This window comes from Mus caroli, chromosome 13 (genome assembly GCF_900094665.2).
Source record: "Mus caroli chromosome 13, CAROLI_EIJ_v1.1, whole genome shotgun sequence".
Classification (NCBI taxonomy): domain Eukaryota; kingdom Metazoa; phylum Chordata; class Mammalia; order Rodentia; family Muridae; genus Mus; species Mus caroli.
The window spans coordinates 26,222,017-26,237,528 of NC_034582.1; the positions used below are offsets into that span (position 1 = coordinate 26,222,017).

The window sequence follows — 15,512 nt, forward strand, 5'->3', positions numbered from 1 at the left end:
GAGGAGGCTGTGAGGAGGCTGTGAGGAGGCTGTGAGGAGGCTGTGAGGAGGCTGCGAGGAGGCTGTGAGGAGGCTGTGAGGAGGCTGTGAGGAGGCTGTGAGGAGGCTGTGAGGAGGCTGTGAGGAGGCTGCGAGGAGGCTGCGAGGAGGCTGCGAGGAGGCTGTGAGGAGGCTGCAAGGAGGCTGCGAGGAGGCTGTGAGGAGGCTGTGGTGCCAGAGGGGCTGATTAGTGTGTTGCAGCCTCCAGCACACAGCTTGCTGCCAGGGCTTCTCACTCGCCAGGACCTGAAGGCATACATGGTATCTAGTTTCGTGGCACTACGAAAGCCTCTCTTGTCGAATTACTAACCTATAATCCCCTCAGAAGGGTCAGTGACTTTCTCATTGAGCTCTGAATGGTCCGTCAGCTGCCTTTGGTTGGCACTGGGAGATCGGCCCCATAAAAAAAGATCACACAACTTCATAACAGTCACTCAACAGAAGCTTTGCCATACTCGAAGCATGCATGTGGAGTTGAAGGAGATGGTGTCTGGGACTTTGTGGTGCCTAGAGGTAAGACACTGAGGTTACATCCAAGCATCCCTGTTCTGGTGTAGGAAGAGGGAGCTCCCTGGGCACACACTTGGGTGTTGCCTTCTCCTCTGCCTCTCTTGTCTGATGCCCACTGTGTTCCCCTGTACCTGGGACACAGAGACTTAGCAGGCAGAGAGTATGTGAATGTGCAGGCTTACCCAAGTTGTGGAAACTGTAAGTCACATTTCTTCTAGCATAAGGAGAATATACTCCCCAAACCACTTTAAACACACAAGAGATGTGCAGATTTGGGGTACACTGAAGTTCATGGACACAATGTTGATAATGGCACAGGAGTAGAACCAGTCTCAGTCCATGCATATGCAAAAATACTTGAAGCAATCCCCAAAGACGGGATGTGGTGTATTTAAAGAAAACAGCTCTTTAAGAAACAGAAGCAAATCAAAACAAATATCTATAATATGATCTCTTATACAAAATGTAAAATCATCATCATATTTCTATTACATATACAAATAGAGTCTGAAAGGATCATAGCAGACCCCCAAAAATGAAGGAGTAGTTTTTTCTTTATGTTCTTTTAATCTTTAATTGTCTTGTTCCAGTAAGAGCAGTGGTTCTCAACCTTCCTAATGCTATGACTCTTAAGACAGTTTCTCATATTGTAGTGACCCCCCAACCATTAAATTATTTTTGTTTCTTCTTCATAGCTGTAATTTTGCTACTGTTATGAATCATAATGTAACTATCTGATGGGCAGATAGTCTTAGGTAACCCGTGTGTAAGGGCTGTTTGACCCCCAAAGAAGTCTTGACCCATAGGTTGAGAGCCACTGCAACAAGAGTATCTCTTTGAGTGGTGGCCAAGAGAGATTAGTGAACAATATCCTTAGTGCCTGTGATAACAATGGGTATATTGCATGTGCATATTCAGGCTTAGCTTGTAAAAATTGTGTGTGTGTGTGTGTGTGTGTGTATTATCACCGTGTGCCATGGATTCTTGTGTGATATGTGGCATCAAACATCCTTTGTGGTCTGTGGTCAGCAGATACAAAGAAAGTATATCATCTACTTCAAAGGCAGAAGCTAGCCCAGGACATGTCTACAACGACAGAGGCTTTGTTTTCAACATCAAACAGTCTGTTTCTACTGGGTTGACTGGACATAGGAATGCATTTATGCCCTTCTTTCAGGATTCACAGATCCACCTAGTGCTGCAGCTTCAAGCACTGGGCAGTGGTTCCTCTGTAGATGCCTGCTGTCTCCTCCAAACTGGCTGATTTTGTTTTTTACCAGCCTTGCACAAGCACCAAACTAGCCACTGGTGGTGAAGCCCAGTGCCTTGGGTAGCAAGCAACTGTTTGCCCTGGGCTTGGTTTCTAACTGATGGTTGTTTCTTGCAACCTTAGCAGGTCTCGCTTCTCTAGGAAAATTTCTAGATGTCATCTCAAAATCAGTGGTACCTACTCTGCTCAGGGATTACAGTACCTCTTGTGCGTTAAAGAGAATTTGTTTGAAGCCAACCCCAGACTTAAATAGATATGACTCAAATAGAAATAATTACTGTAGGGATCGAAAACTGTCTAGTAATTGTTCTTTCTTGACTCAGCTTGTGTGGAGCAGCCAAGTGCAGAAGAGATTGGCTCTTATGTGCCTGCTGCTCCTCTGACAGCATCCTATCTGCAAATGGAGTACTAGTGTGATGAGACTGCGTGTGGCAAGAGGAAGGCTGGAGCCCCTGATACCAGATGATTCTGAGGAAATGTGTTTCTTAAACCTCCAAAATGAAGGAGTGCTATCTATGTTTGCCTCCTGGGAGCATAGCCAGGCTTTCAGTTGTCCCTCCTCATCAGACTTCCCTGGAGTGCTCCTGCTCCCTAGCCTACCTTGGATTGCTGGATGATACAAAGAAATATCAAGGGGTTCTACATTGATACAGACACATAAATCATCCCAGTGTTGCAGAGTTGCAAATGTGTATCAGGTAGAAGGGTCCCCAAGGCACCCAGGAGAATGTGGCAGCTAGGAAGATTGTACCAAAGGGTGAGAGTTTTGTTTGGTCCTGAAAGATAGCAAGAGCTTGCTAGGTGGTGACAGTGAGGACAGTTGAATGTGATTCCTAGTAAAGAGCAACACATGCGGTGACATGGTAATGCAGTGCAGGGTGTGTCCTGGCCTGTAGGAAAGGCTCAGCAGACAGAGTGCAATGCATCAGAGTGGCTAGACTGGAAAGGCAGCCTCAGAAAGGAGGACCAGTTGTTTGTTAGGCTTTGGAGTCTGGTGGGAGTTAGAGACTCACCCAAGATTTGTGTACCAATCAAGTGACACAGTCAGACTGCTTTTCCAGTAGTTATCAGTGTAGAAACAGAAGGGAGGGAGGAGATACACATCTTAGAGACCCCTGGAAGCTCTGCCCTATTCCTAGTTAGAAATAAGGGTTTGACCTGGACCACTAAGGAGTGAGATATGTTTTCTAGAAATAAAAGATCAGATTGGATCTGGGACTGTCGCACAAAATGATACAGCAATGTTAAAAATGAAAGAATGGGGAAAGATTCAGAAGCAAATTGAGCTAAAAGAAGGAGGGACCAACAGTGGTTCCTTGTTGTCTATTAGACAAACACATGATGGGTACAAAGCAAAGAGTCAGCTACTGTCATGTCAGAAGGAGTAATCCATCCAAAAGATGTAACAACCATCAACCTCTGGGCACTTCAGAAACAAGTTAGAAATAGCCATTTCTTGGGTAGAGTGGAAAGGAATTATCTCGTATTCAGTTGTGGGGTGGGGCAAGGGAGGTGTCAGAGTACCTTACGTAATAGCTTCATGGCGCAGACACTCAGACAACTGATGGATATGCGCACCGGAGAGCTCTGGGTGATATGTTCCTGCTGTTTTCCAAAGCTTGTTAGAAATGCAGGTCCATTCAGTGCTCCAGAGAGAGTGTAGGTTGGACAGAAATATTTGAGCATTTTCTCAGTAAAATGTGTGGCCACTTCATTGGGTCTGAATAAAACCATACAAAAAAGTGGCAAGATAGGATGGCCAGGGAGTCATGTTTGTTATATTACGGTGTTTGCAGTGTTGTGGAAGATGACATCAGTCACCAAGTCCACATTATGATATAGCTGTCAATGTGTTGTTCCTACTAATCCCTTGTACCTCCAGTCTTCTGGCTGCAGTCTTTGAGGTTCCCTGCAGAGGCACAGGGTTCTCTGGGCTTGGACCGTGTGGCTGGTTTACATTTTGTTTTCCCTCAGGCAAGCATCCTTGGTTCCTTGGTTATGGTCCCTCACCTTAGGAGACCCTTATCCACGTGGCTATTGTAGGCAACCACAAGAGAGGGAGTTAGGCTGCATATCAAGCAATGGGAGAGGACTTAATGGGCATGTGATGTCTTTTAAGGTGTTTAAATGGTAGTTTATCTTAGTTTGGTGAGGTAACCAGAGAGAATCTACAGAGGGAAAGTGTGTCTCTGGCTCTGGTTGGGACAGTGCAGTGTATGCCTGGCAGACACTAGGCACCCTGAGCACTGTGAGGGGCAGGGACAGTGTCTATACCAGGGGGCTCTATGTGTGGAGAGGCCTCAGAGCCTGCAGTCGGAAGTTTGAATGGCAAGCAGAAAGTGCTCAATGGTAAAGAGCTCATTCAGGGCTCAGGCTTACTATGAACACCATCATTGTTTTTCACCATAGGAAAAATGATTATTTAAATAGATCCAGGGTTACTTAAGATTAGTTTAAACAAATCTGCCGTTTTCGGGTGCTCTTCATAAGTCATTGCTAGGTAGTGACACAGGTGGATCCGTGCCTGTCCACACCTGCAAGGGAAGTGATGCAATCTTATTTAGGGTTGAATGTGGAGCAAGTGCATAGCTGGCACCTTTAGTGCAGACAAACAAGCTGTGCCCAGAACGCTTTTGGAGTGTGCCTCCCTCCCTGTGGCCCAGCCCCCCTGGGATGACATATCTCTTGTCCCCTTTCAGCTGTTACCACAACCACAGCAGATTTCAATTTCCACCTTGGATCACAGAGTGGGTGAATTGTTGGCCACCTCTTGACCTTTTTGCTGGGAAAGAAAACAGTGCAGGGTGAAAGTTAAAGCACACAAGTAGGAGGCTCACAGTGCAGTGCTGGGCTCGGTGTTCCCACTATCATAAAACCCTTCTCTTTTCTTCCTCTTCCTCTTTCCCTTCCTCGATCTCCCCTCCCCTTACTAAGGATTTAATTCAGGGATTTCTGCAAACTAAGCAAGAACTCGCCCACTAAATTCAATCTCCAACGCCTTTTCGGACTCTGTTTTGAGGCAGGGTCCATGCTGCTCTTGAACTCATTCTGGCCCAGTCAGGCCTGGAACTTGCAATCCTGCCTCAGCCTTATGAGTAGCTGGGATTACAGAACTACACCACCAGGTCTAGCTTGGAATTTTTTTCCTTCCCCAAATTTTCTTGTAGTTAAAATGAGATGAGCCACTAAGCCCTCAGTTCTTCTGACCATGGCCGGTGGGGGGGATGAAGGGGGCTGTAGGTGAGAACCAGCTGTCTCTTTATCACTTGGTAATTCTGGGGTGAGCAGCTTGCATGGACAGAACCAAGCCCAGGCCTTGAGACTCCACTCCTAGGAACTTGCTAGTATGATGTGACAAATACAACCTAATTTACTTAAGTTCGAGTTTCTGTTCTCAGGAACCAGCTCCATGATCCCAAGGAAAGGCAGTTCCTTACTAAGGCTGCTGAACTTCAACTGCATGTGGCAATCTACCCTCAAGAGAAAATGGTTCATGGCTGACCTAGTATGAGTAGCATATCCTAAGCATCTCTTGTTTTGTTTTCTTGTTCCCTTTAAACTGAGGCTTCCTGTCTCTTCCGATGAAAAACTGTTCTTCATGCTTCCATAACGAGCAATGATATCACAAGTCAGTGGCTCTCACTGGCCGTTCTGAGATCCTGATGACCCTCTGTCTCCTTGGTGGCCACAGTGCTTTCTGCTTTGGGGCTTCCATCTGTGTCCAGTGCTAGAGCATACAGCTGTCGAAATAAAAATAGCCCATCAAAGTGTTCACAGTGAAGGGGGAGGGGTGTGGTAAAGCACTCCCCTTCAGAGGGGGGCCCTAGGACGCTGGTGTCTAAGCTGAGAGAGGAAAGCACCCTTCCAGCTGCACCTGCCATGCTGTAAAGCTCAGGCAGTGCCATGGCAACCACTGCAGCGTTCACAGTTGACCACATTGCAGAAGGATGCTTCTCCTTGTGTGGAGGAGATATGGCAGAATAGCACCCTTGCCTTGCTTCTCCCTAACTGCCCAGCTCCAGAACCCTTGCTACGCTGAAAGCTCCTCACCTTCTTTCTCATGGAATTCAAACACTCTTGCTAAATTTGGCTTCTGCTTTCTGGGAGCCTGAACCCTACCTTCAAGGACTTAGCTAGCCCTTAAGATCAATACTCAATTCTGAGTCAATATTTCCCTCCTTTCCAAACATACCCTAAGTGTGACCCAGAGAAGATCTCTCATCAAATTAAAAAGAAAATGAAGTCTCCCAATTTAAAAAAAAAAAGGAATTGTTCTGAGATATATGTGTGTATGTGGATATGTATATGTGTGTATACATATATATGCATACATATACATAAATATATGCATATTCCTTAATATATACATTGTAACCTGCTCAGTATATATAATGTTACTTGTATATATAAGATTCAGATCTGACAACATAGCATTGGATAACCAATTAGAGGGCTTTTCCCTGGAGAAACTATTTGTCCTGTTCTCAGGATTCCTGTAATTCTTTGTCTGGAGTTGATGCCCCCTGAGGTTTCTCTTTTCCTTGTTATCATGTCTGCTGGAGTCATCCATGTTCGTATCTCCTCTAGACAGCCTTTGCAATGGATGGTGACCATTACAGAGGACCACAGCCCATAAACATGTAGAAGTTAAGTTCTCAACCCTAACTGATACATCTACAACACAAGAGCACCTGAGGCTCAGGGACCATAGCAGAGAGGGGTCGGGGGATTGCAAGAGCCAGAGGAAACGGAAGGTTCTGTGAGATGTTGTTTCATAAAAATGTCAGAGACATTCTAGATTCATGAAGTCTCATCATAGTGGCTACCTAAATTGTTCATTCTTATGAGCACGTTCACCAAGACCATTAGCAATAGGCAGTGAAAGTTGAGGCTAAAGCCTCCTGAGATGAAGGCACGCGTATGCCTGCATGAAACCATGACTCTAGAGCCAGCTCCATATGCCATATCCAGCTTTGGGATATATGGGTTTGAACTTTGAAAGATGCATCTGCTTCTTGAAGCATCCTTTTCTTCACTTAAACACATTTGTGGCTGATTTTCAAGGAGCAAGAGCTGAGAGAATGGAAAAACAGTGATCACTGTGAGAGTTTGGGGTCAAGCAACCCAAGCTTGCATGCTGGGCGAAAGCACCTGCATTCTGGGGTCAGGGAGGAACTCAGAACACAGAGCTGGAGTCTTTGTGAGCCAAGTTGTGGAGAGAAGCTTTCAAAAGAGGCGCCGCAGCCGGGCAGTGGTGGCGCATGTCTTTAATCCCAGCACTTAGGAGGCAGAGGCAGGTGGATTTCTGAGTTTGAGGCCAGCCTGGTCTACAGAGTGAGCTCCAGGACAACTGAGACTACACAGAGAAACCCTGTCTCGAAAAAAAAAAAACAAAAAATACAAACAAAAAAGAGGCGCTGCACTATGTTGAAGTTCTGCTGAGGAAAGGCCATTGGGAGGAGCCTACAAGAGAAGGAATCACAGAGACTGTACAGCAAGAGCTCTGGAGAGGGGTCCAGGGAGGGACAAGACCTGCAGGGACTGAGTCGTAGGCAGGCCAGTGGTTCTGAGTAGGCCACGCTACGAGTGCAGAGGACAGATTTCTATAGGAGGGGGCAGTGGACACACTACAGGACTTGAAGTTGGGCCTTCTTTACTTTTCAGATTCAGAGCCACACACATGGTCAGATAGAATGTATCTTTTACAGGAGGGATGTTTTCCTTTGCGACGCTCCTCCATGTCAGTCTCTACGTAGCATATTCATTCACAATCCTGGCTGTGACGTGCTTAGATGGCACTGCTCTGCATGAAGGTGCACTGCAGAAGCCTGCGTTTTGAGCACATGCTAAACTGGCCTCAGATTTTACGAGTCACAGTTGGCACATGAGCTAACGCTCACACTGAGCCAAATTCAGAAGAGTCGGGGAGGTACAGCACCCCGGATCTCCCCCATGGCCTTCCTATAATCCATCCCTTGTGGGCCAGAGGAAACCCCTTGTTCTAAGGCCACTTTGGTCTTTCTTTGAAACCTTGAACAAAAATAAACATCAGAATCCTCTTCTGTCCCTCTGACAAGTCAGATGTATGTCATCTTTTGACTAACCTGAAAGCAGCGGCAGGTGTAGAGGCTTCTCATTTGCATCTTGGCTCACAAAATCAAACCCAAGGCTAAATCTTACCTCTCCACTCTGACCGTCCAGCTCCCCCGCCCCAAGCCCCACCAAGGACCACAGTGTTCTTGGAAGTTGGTATTTGTAGCATAGTGCCTAAATTTAGCCTGCAGGAAGAGTCAGTGGCATATGGGTACTTTCAGGAAATGCCTTTTCAGTTCAGAGTTGAGACTTGAAGCATGCATTATGGAGTCTCACTACAAGACCACACTTATCTTCAGCTGTGCTCTGCCAAGTGACCAAGAACCTCATACGAATCTAAACCTTACCTAGTCTTTATCTTCTGTAACAAATTCCAACTCCCAGTCAAATGGCACTTAGACTGTTTCTAGATTATTATCCTTGCGAATGTAACCCTCACTTATACTTTTCCCTTTAACGCAGCATAGTGTTTTCAACTGTTATGGGCTGTATGTAAATTCTTAGATTGAAGAAAGACATCAATCCAAACTCATGGACCAGGCACCGAGCTTAGCTCGCACACATACACAATAGAGATATTAGTCTCCATCAACTCGACACCCTTGCAAAGATGGCCTTGTGAAGGAGACTAACACAGTCTCATCTGGAATGTGCATCTCAAGGAAGTTTCAAGTCAACAGTTGTCATCTCTTGGGTCTATGACCTCTAAAAATCTAGTTTTTCAAAGTTTACTTCCTAAGGTTTTTTTTTTTTTTAATGAGATACAGAAGTACAGGGACAGAGATGAGAATGGTCATCCCCAGGGGTAATGAATAGGGAAGGAAAAGAGTTAGTGTGGGTGCAGAGTCTGATCTGGGGGAGAGTAAGTTCTAGATGTGGATGATGGCGATGATTTACAACTATGGAAGTGTTCACTTAGGAAAGGTCAGAATGGTACCTGGTACAGTGGCTATCTATGTAGTCATGGGTATTGAAAAGATTAGATGGGGATTTATAAGTTCAAGACCAGCCTCCGTAGCATAGAGAATCTCCACTTCAAAGAAACAAACAAATCAAACCTGGTGGCACAGGCCTGTTACTACAGCTACTAAGGAGGCTGAGGAGAGGATGCAAGTTCAAGGCCAGTCTTGGCAACTTCATAGGAGCATATGTCAAAATAGAAAATGGAAGGAGGGCTGGGAACCCAGATGTGGTGGTGGTAGAGCATTTGTCTAGCTCGTGCAAGGCCTGGGCTCAGTCTCTAGTTCTTCCCCCCCAAAAAAGTAAAATAAATGTAAGATAGTAGATTTGCATTGTGCATATTTACTTTAACATAAAGGAATGAGTACCGGTGGTCAGTATGGGTGTTGGGTGTTTCCGGGCTCTTGGCTTTTAATCCAGAGAACTGAAGGTGAGTGCTGACACAGATGCGCCAAAGTAGCAAGGAAAGTATTCAGAGCAAAACAGTAGAAAAGATCAGAATACACTGCCATAGAGCAGCGGCCACGGGTAAAGAAAGATGTTCTAGGCCCCATTCATTGTTCAGAGCTTCCCTTGGTGGACTCGAGGCTGGAAGAGAGCCTTTGGTTACTTAGTTGTTTGAGTTGTTCTCTATTTTGAGCGATAGATTGCCTAATAATTTTTCTACTGTGTGTGTTCCCACAGTGCATCAGCTTTTAATTCTACGCATATCCAATTATGCATAGGCATAGGTTAGTAAGTAGGGGATTTTCCCTGAAAGATTCCTTGAGCATACACAGTGTTGCTTTACTGTGAATAAGCCCCAAACCAGCTCAAACGGGAACAGAGGGTCTCTTCTTCACGTTAGGTGCATTGGGATCGCACTTGAGGGATAAAGAAGTTTATCCTATTTCTTAGAGAGAGTTGTACAGATAGTCCAGTGCAGGCAGGGATCTAATGTTGCCAGGCGCTTTATTCAGAGAGGGCTATGTGTGCATAGTACACACGGAAAAAGGATCTAGGCTGCCTGGCACATTACTAGAGAGTGGGAGTGTGTATAACCCAAACCAAGCTGGGTCCCAGGTTACTAACCAATTTCCTTGCCTGCCTCAGTGTTGTCAGTTGTCTTCACCAATAAAATATGCTGTGTGGTTTTGGAGTTTTGATTGTTTCTGTTTTGAGACAGGGTCTCATGTAGCTCAGGCTAGCCTCATACTGGCTGTGTAGCTGAAAATGGACCTGAACTCTGATTCTTCTGGTTCTGCCTCCCAAGTACTGAGATCAAAAGCATGTGCCGGGCACACGGCTGACGCTGTGAGTTTTGTAGCAGTGCATAAAGTCGTGGTCTAGGTTCTGAGCAAAGGAGCTCAGTCCAAATTCTAATTTTGCTTTTAATTTTCATTTTTTCTTTCTTGGAGTGGAGACCCGGTGGTTGGGGCCTGGTGAAGTTACTTCTTAGTAGGGTTTCAGGTTTAGTCTGTCCTTGTGTCATTAGGCCTTGCAAGTTTAGAGCTGGGAAGACCTGCTTAGCAGGCCTCCTGGAAATATGAATGGGCTTGTTGTCAAAGAAGAGATGCCATGACTGTAGGAGGAAGCCCCTTGTGAGCATCCTATCTCGGGTGCTCACATCTAATCGTGGCATCTTTTTTGGCAGCTAAAATAATTTTTCCATCATGTGGATTTCTATTCCCATCCAGAATTTACACTCTTTCATTTGTTTTTAGTATTTCTATAAAGATGCAATTGGTTTTTTTTTTAAGATACGTGGCATTTGTACATATTTTATCACAGGTATTGGACAGTGTGCAGTGATTGAATCAGAGCATATATGAAGCCTCCACTCTCTGCTGTTGCCACCCGTGTGCCCCAGCCACATTCTGGAATAGTTGTCTCTGACATCATCCTTTTTGCCATGACTAATCCACATGCCTCCCTCCCTGAGCCTGCCCAGGTTCTAATATCTACTAGGCCACCTGTATGAGAAGAACATCTTTAGCTCCTGTGTGTAAGGAAGATTGTATGTACAGGCTATAATGCCCCCAGAGTCCAGCCATGTTGCTGTAGAGTTCTGTTCATACATGCTTCACCCTTGCTTCCTTGTGAGAAAGAATGGTTGTGCACAGCTGGATCTTGTGCACAGCAGGTCACCTGGATTCTCAGAGACTCTTGCTATGTCTGGGGTTGGGGCTAGTTTTAGAAATTGCACTTGAAACAAGCAAGAGTTTGGCCTCTTTCCTGGTTTTGTAATCAGAAGCTTGGCTCTGCCTATGTGCATAGCATTTGAACTGTCATCTTTAGTTTCAGTCCAAAGAAAGGCAAACCCCTACCTTTTAGTGGTTATACTTGCAGAAACAGAAAACTGAAAAATGGTGGAACTTTTGAGACTATGGCAGTTCTGGTTTGTTCAGATCAAGCCTCTGGTAAGCTTTCTGAACTTTCTTCTCTCCCAGTGATATGTAATTTCTTTCTAACTTTCTTCTTGACCCAGTGTTGTCTATTGACGTAATTTCAAAACCTAAACACACGAATTTCAGCAGGAAGCTAGCTTCTCAGGGCAGGCCGATCCCTTGTAAGTCCTGTACTTCTGCCTTGTGTTTTCTAGCTTTTGTACCATGTGGTTCTTGGAGTGGTGACCGTGGAGCATGCCATCCCCACACTGTGGGCACAGAGTGTTTACACATCCCCTTGCTTCTTGACTCTGCTGCCAAGCTCATCAGTATGGCTGCTGTTTCCTGGTTATGGTGGCCCCTCAGGAGGCCACAGAGGACAAAGAAGTGTCCCATAGAAACTGTGACTTTTAAAGCGCTAGTGGACCACTAACTGAGCCAGTTTTCCTGCTTTAGTGCAACATGAAACTGTTCTGCGGTTTGAAAAGTTTTGACTTGATATTTAATAACTCCATAAATGCTAACTGGCTTCCCACAAGCCTGCTGTTCTGAAACACCATAGAAAGTACTCATTTTTGTTCTTTATTTTGTAAGAATTTTATCTCAAGGAATAAGAAAAACAATTTTATTTTTATATGTGTTTCAAAATGTAGAGAACATGAAGCAGAAAATATATAGCAATTGCTATATATACTACTGGAAATATTGTTCCTATTTTTACTACTTGTAAGATTTTCAGTTGGATTTCTCTAAGTTCTTTATTTTAACCTCCTTTCCTGCTATCCTTTACACAACGTAACTAAAAACATCACATACACACCCTTCATCTTTCACTCTGCAAAGCTCACCAAATAACTATCCCCTTGTATAGCTCATAGATAGGAAATGTCCATTCTACTCATTAGAACAGGCTGATTTAAGTCAGCCCAGCTTTCTGGTGGCACAGGGGTCTCAGTGCTGCTTTCTGAATTAGTAACTAACTGTTAAAAGCTGTGCACATGTGCAGACATCTGACGCCTTTTTTAGGTAGCTTAGTTCTGCCTTCTGTAGCCTCAAAGATATCTGTGCTTTGTTAATGACTAAGTCACGATAAATAGATGCTTCGGGGGGCGAACAGCTAAGCCTTTTTTGACAGTTTTGACTCCTTCAATGACTTGATTTGCATATTTCTTATTGTAGGTCATAGTGAAGTGGTTTGAGTGTCACTAGAGCATATGTAGACAGCATGCCCTTTGCATGGCCTAAAAACCAGCTGTCTTTCTTTCCCCGTGGTACTTAACAGCGAGCGCGCGCACACACACACACACACACACACACACACACACACACACACACACCCTAGACCAATCTCATGCTGTGACCCTAATGGAGTTGATTAACACCTATCTGCAGCTCTTGGACTTTGAACAAGTGCCAGCCATGGGCCAGGATCACTCCAGGAAGTTAAGTGTTCTTGTGGTTATATAATCTTCGATGCTGCATTGTCTTGTCTTTTTCTCTGTTTTGGTTTAACTGCACACAGCACCCAAATGTAACAGAGAGGCACACATTCCTTTTTACAAGTTGCAAGAGTAAGAAACTGAAGGTGCCACATGCCCTTCTCCACTGTGGGGGCAAGGGGCCTAGAATGGCCACAGTTTACTTCCTAATCCTGTGGCTCAAAGAGGGAGAATATCTTCTACCCGTTTTCTATGGCTGGTAGAGCCTCCTGCACAGTGGGCTGGTTCTACTTTGTGGGCCCCAGCTTCTTTGCCTCTGTGCATCAGATAGCACGCAAATAAATGTGGCACTGTCTGGTATAGCCTAAAGGAAACACAATGATTCCCAGTTTCCCTGCTAACAAGTGGTCAAGGCTTTATGCTCTTAGCAGGCAAAATGCTATATGGCCTAACCTGTGTCCATCCTCTGTGTTTTCTCTGGCTTGATCTATCTTCCCTGTATACAGACTGGGCTGACTTCAGATTCTGCCAGCAGCCAGCAGCATGAGGGAGAGGTAGGCATTTCTGTGTTGGCTTAGAGGAGTCCACTTAGCCTTTTGCATGATGGGAATTGCCAAGCTGAGATGGCGGTGGCACACTTGAGAATCCTGTCCCTCTGGATATGGCCTACCATGAGGATGGAGGAAGTATTTGGGAGGAGGGATTTCAAGAACTCCTGAGCCTGACCAACTAACTACCAGTTCTCACTCAGGAGCCAAAGGAAAGGATGAGGGACTCCCGTGGCAGCTGGAGGAAGCAAGGGGTGTGTGTATTAGACAACACGCATGTAGATCTCAGGGGAACAGAGGAGGGAAAGGACTTTTTTTTTTTTTTTTTTTGGCAGAAGTGCTTTCTTTTCTAGTGTCTTACCCTTCAAATTATACTGCAATTTGCCACCAGGTTTGGAAGAGCTTTAAATGTTTAAAATAACTGGTCAGTGTTTCCAACAAAGCACAGCTCCTGGGGCCCAGGAAACATGAAGACAGGGGAGAAGGGGACAGGTTGGACTGGAAAGTCCAAACCATACAAGGGAGAGCCTACTGCTTCTCTCCCCTCCCCTCCCCTCCCCGCTTGCAGAGCGTACACTCTGGCAAAGTCCATTTGTTTTTGGGTGAAGTGATCCTATTGGGATGAAGAGAGGTAAAATTCATCTTCTCTAAGACTCAGAAGACTGTATTAAAAGATACAACACTGCTATATGTATAATGATTTGCTTTCAAATTATGATTAAGTAACTTTTTTCAAAGCTTGAAAAGGTACATAGAAATGAGGGGAAGTTGATTTTTATTTTTGAGGGGTTTTTCCCATGAAACCCTCCTCCCACCATAATGGTAGATGGGAAGGGATGGGATTGTACCATTCAGGTGTCTATTTGCTGACAACAGATTGGTTTCAGCAGATTAAAAGGACTAAGGGGATTAAGAGGTAGTTAGAGGTTCCGAGAGCTGGAGAAATGGTCTCCATGCTGAAGTCGCAGGACCAGCTCACCGTTCTCATTATACAGCAGTGTGTTCTGCCTCCTCCTGTCCCAGCAAAGCATGAGCTGCCATCCTCTGTCCCTCCCACTAGGCCACAACTTGCCTTCTGTAAGCTTGCTGAAAATAGAAGGGCTGGCCCTGAGCCTTCACCCAAGCATCAGGGTGGATAGGCATGATGCCTGAATCATAGCTGTCCCATTGTTGCTCCAGTGACCCCCATAGTGACTGGATCGGCAGTAAAATTTATAGAAAGACAACAAGTAAATCTAAAAAGTGGATGGCTGTGGGCCAGTGGTGGTGCATGCCTTTAATCCCAGCGCTTGGGAGGCGGAGGCGGAGACAGAGGCAGAGGCAGAGGCAGAGAGGCAGGAGGCAGGAGACAGAGAGGCAGAGAGAGAGAGAGGCAGAGGGGGGGGCAGAGAGGTAGAGAGAGAGAGGCAGAGAAAGGCAGAGAGAGGCAGAGAGGCAGAGGCAGGTGGATTTCTGAGTTCAAGGCCAGCCTGGTCTACAGAGTGAGTTCCAGGACAGCCAGGGCTACACAGAGAAACCCTGTCTCGAAAAACCAAACAAAAAAAAAAAAAAGAAAAAGAAAAAGAAAAAGAAAAAGAAAAAAAGCAGGTGGCTTTGTAATTTCCTTTCCCAGGGGACTTGGCTATATCTGCATCATTATTGGTCATCAAGCTGGCCTCTCACACTAGTCAGTTGTCTTTGACTTTCCAAGATGAGGTGACAAGAGTCTGTGACAGTTGGCAAATCCAGGAGAAGATTTATCAGTGATTCATCTGTCCTTTACCATGCTCCTCTGCCAAAAACGTTGAAATCTGTGTGCCCTTTGTTGACTGATATTGAGGATTTTAGAACTACAGTGTCTGTCTTTACTGTACAGAAATAAACCAGCCTGGTTTCTTTTTATAAGACTTAAGTTTGGGATAATTTTGAATCATTACCTTAGATAAAGATTTTCCCCTCAAATTAGAGGGAAATAAAGAAATACATTAGTTAATTGCTCAAATTTTTACTGTTCTGCAAAGCAGGCAACATTGATATCAGGTTTCAACAGCCTGGTAATGGAATTGTGATTCTTGTGACACTAAGATGACATAGAAAGCTATGGCGTGACATCACTCTCTGCTTCAAGCCTTTTTTGAAGGTATTGACCAGCACTGTCTCCTTTTGGGATATTCAGGATCCAAAAGCAACACAGGACATGTGTACGCAAGTGTTAAGAGGACAGTTGTGAACCTTGACACTGGCAAGTGCTAAGAGGACAGTTGTGAACCTTGACACTGGCAAGTGCTAAGAGGACAGTTGTGAACCT

The 15,512-nt window shown here is 45.1% G+C and overlaps 1 protein-coding gene across 2 annotated transcripts in view; it reads left to right on the top strand.

Moving 5' to 3' along the window:
* Dusp22 (dual specificity phosphatase 22) overlaps positions 1-15,512 on the top strand; it is a 50,900-nt gene that overhangs the window by 20,254 nt on the left and 15,134 nt on the right. The window lies entirely within an intron of this gene.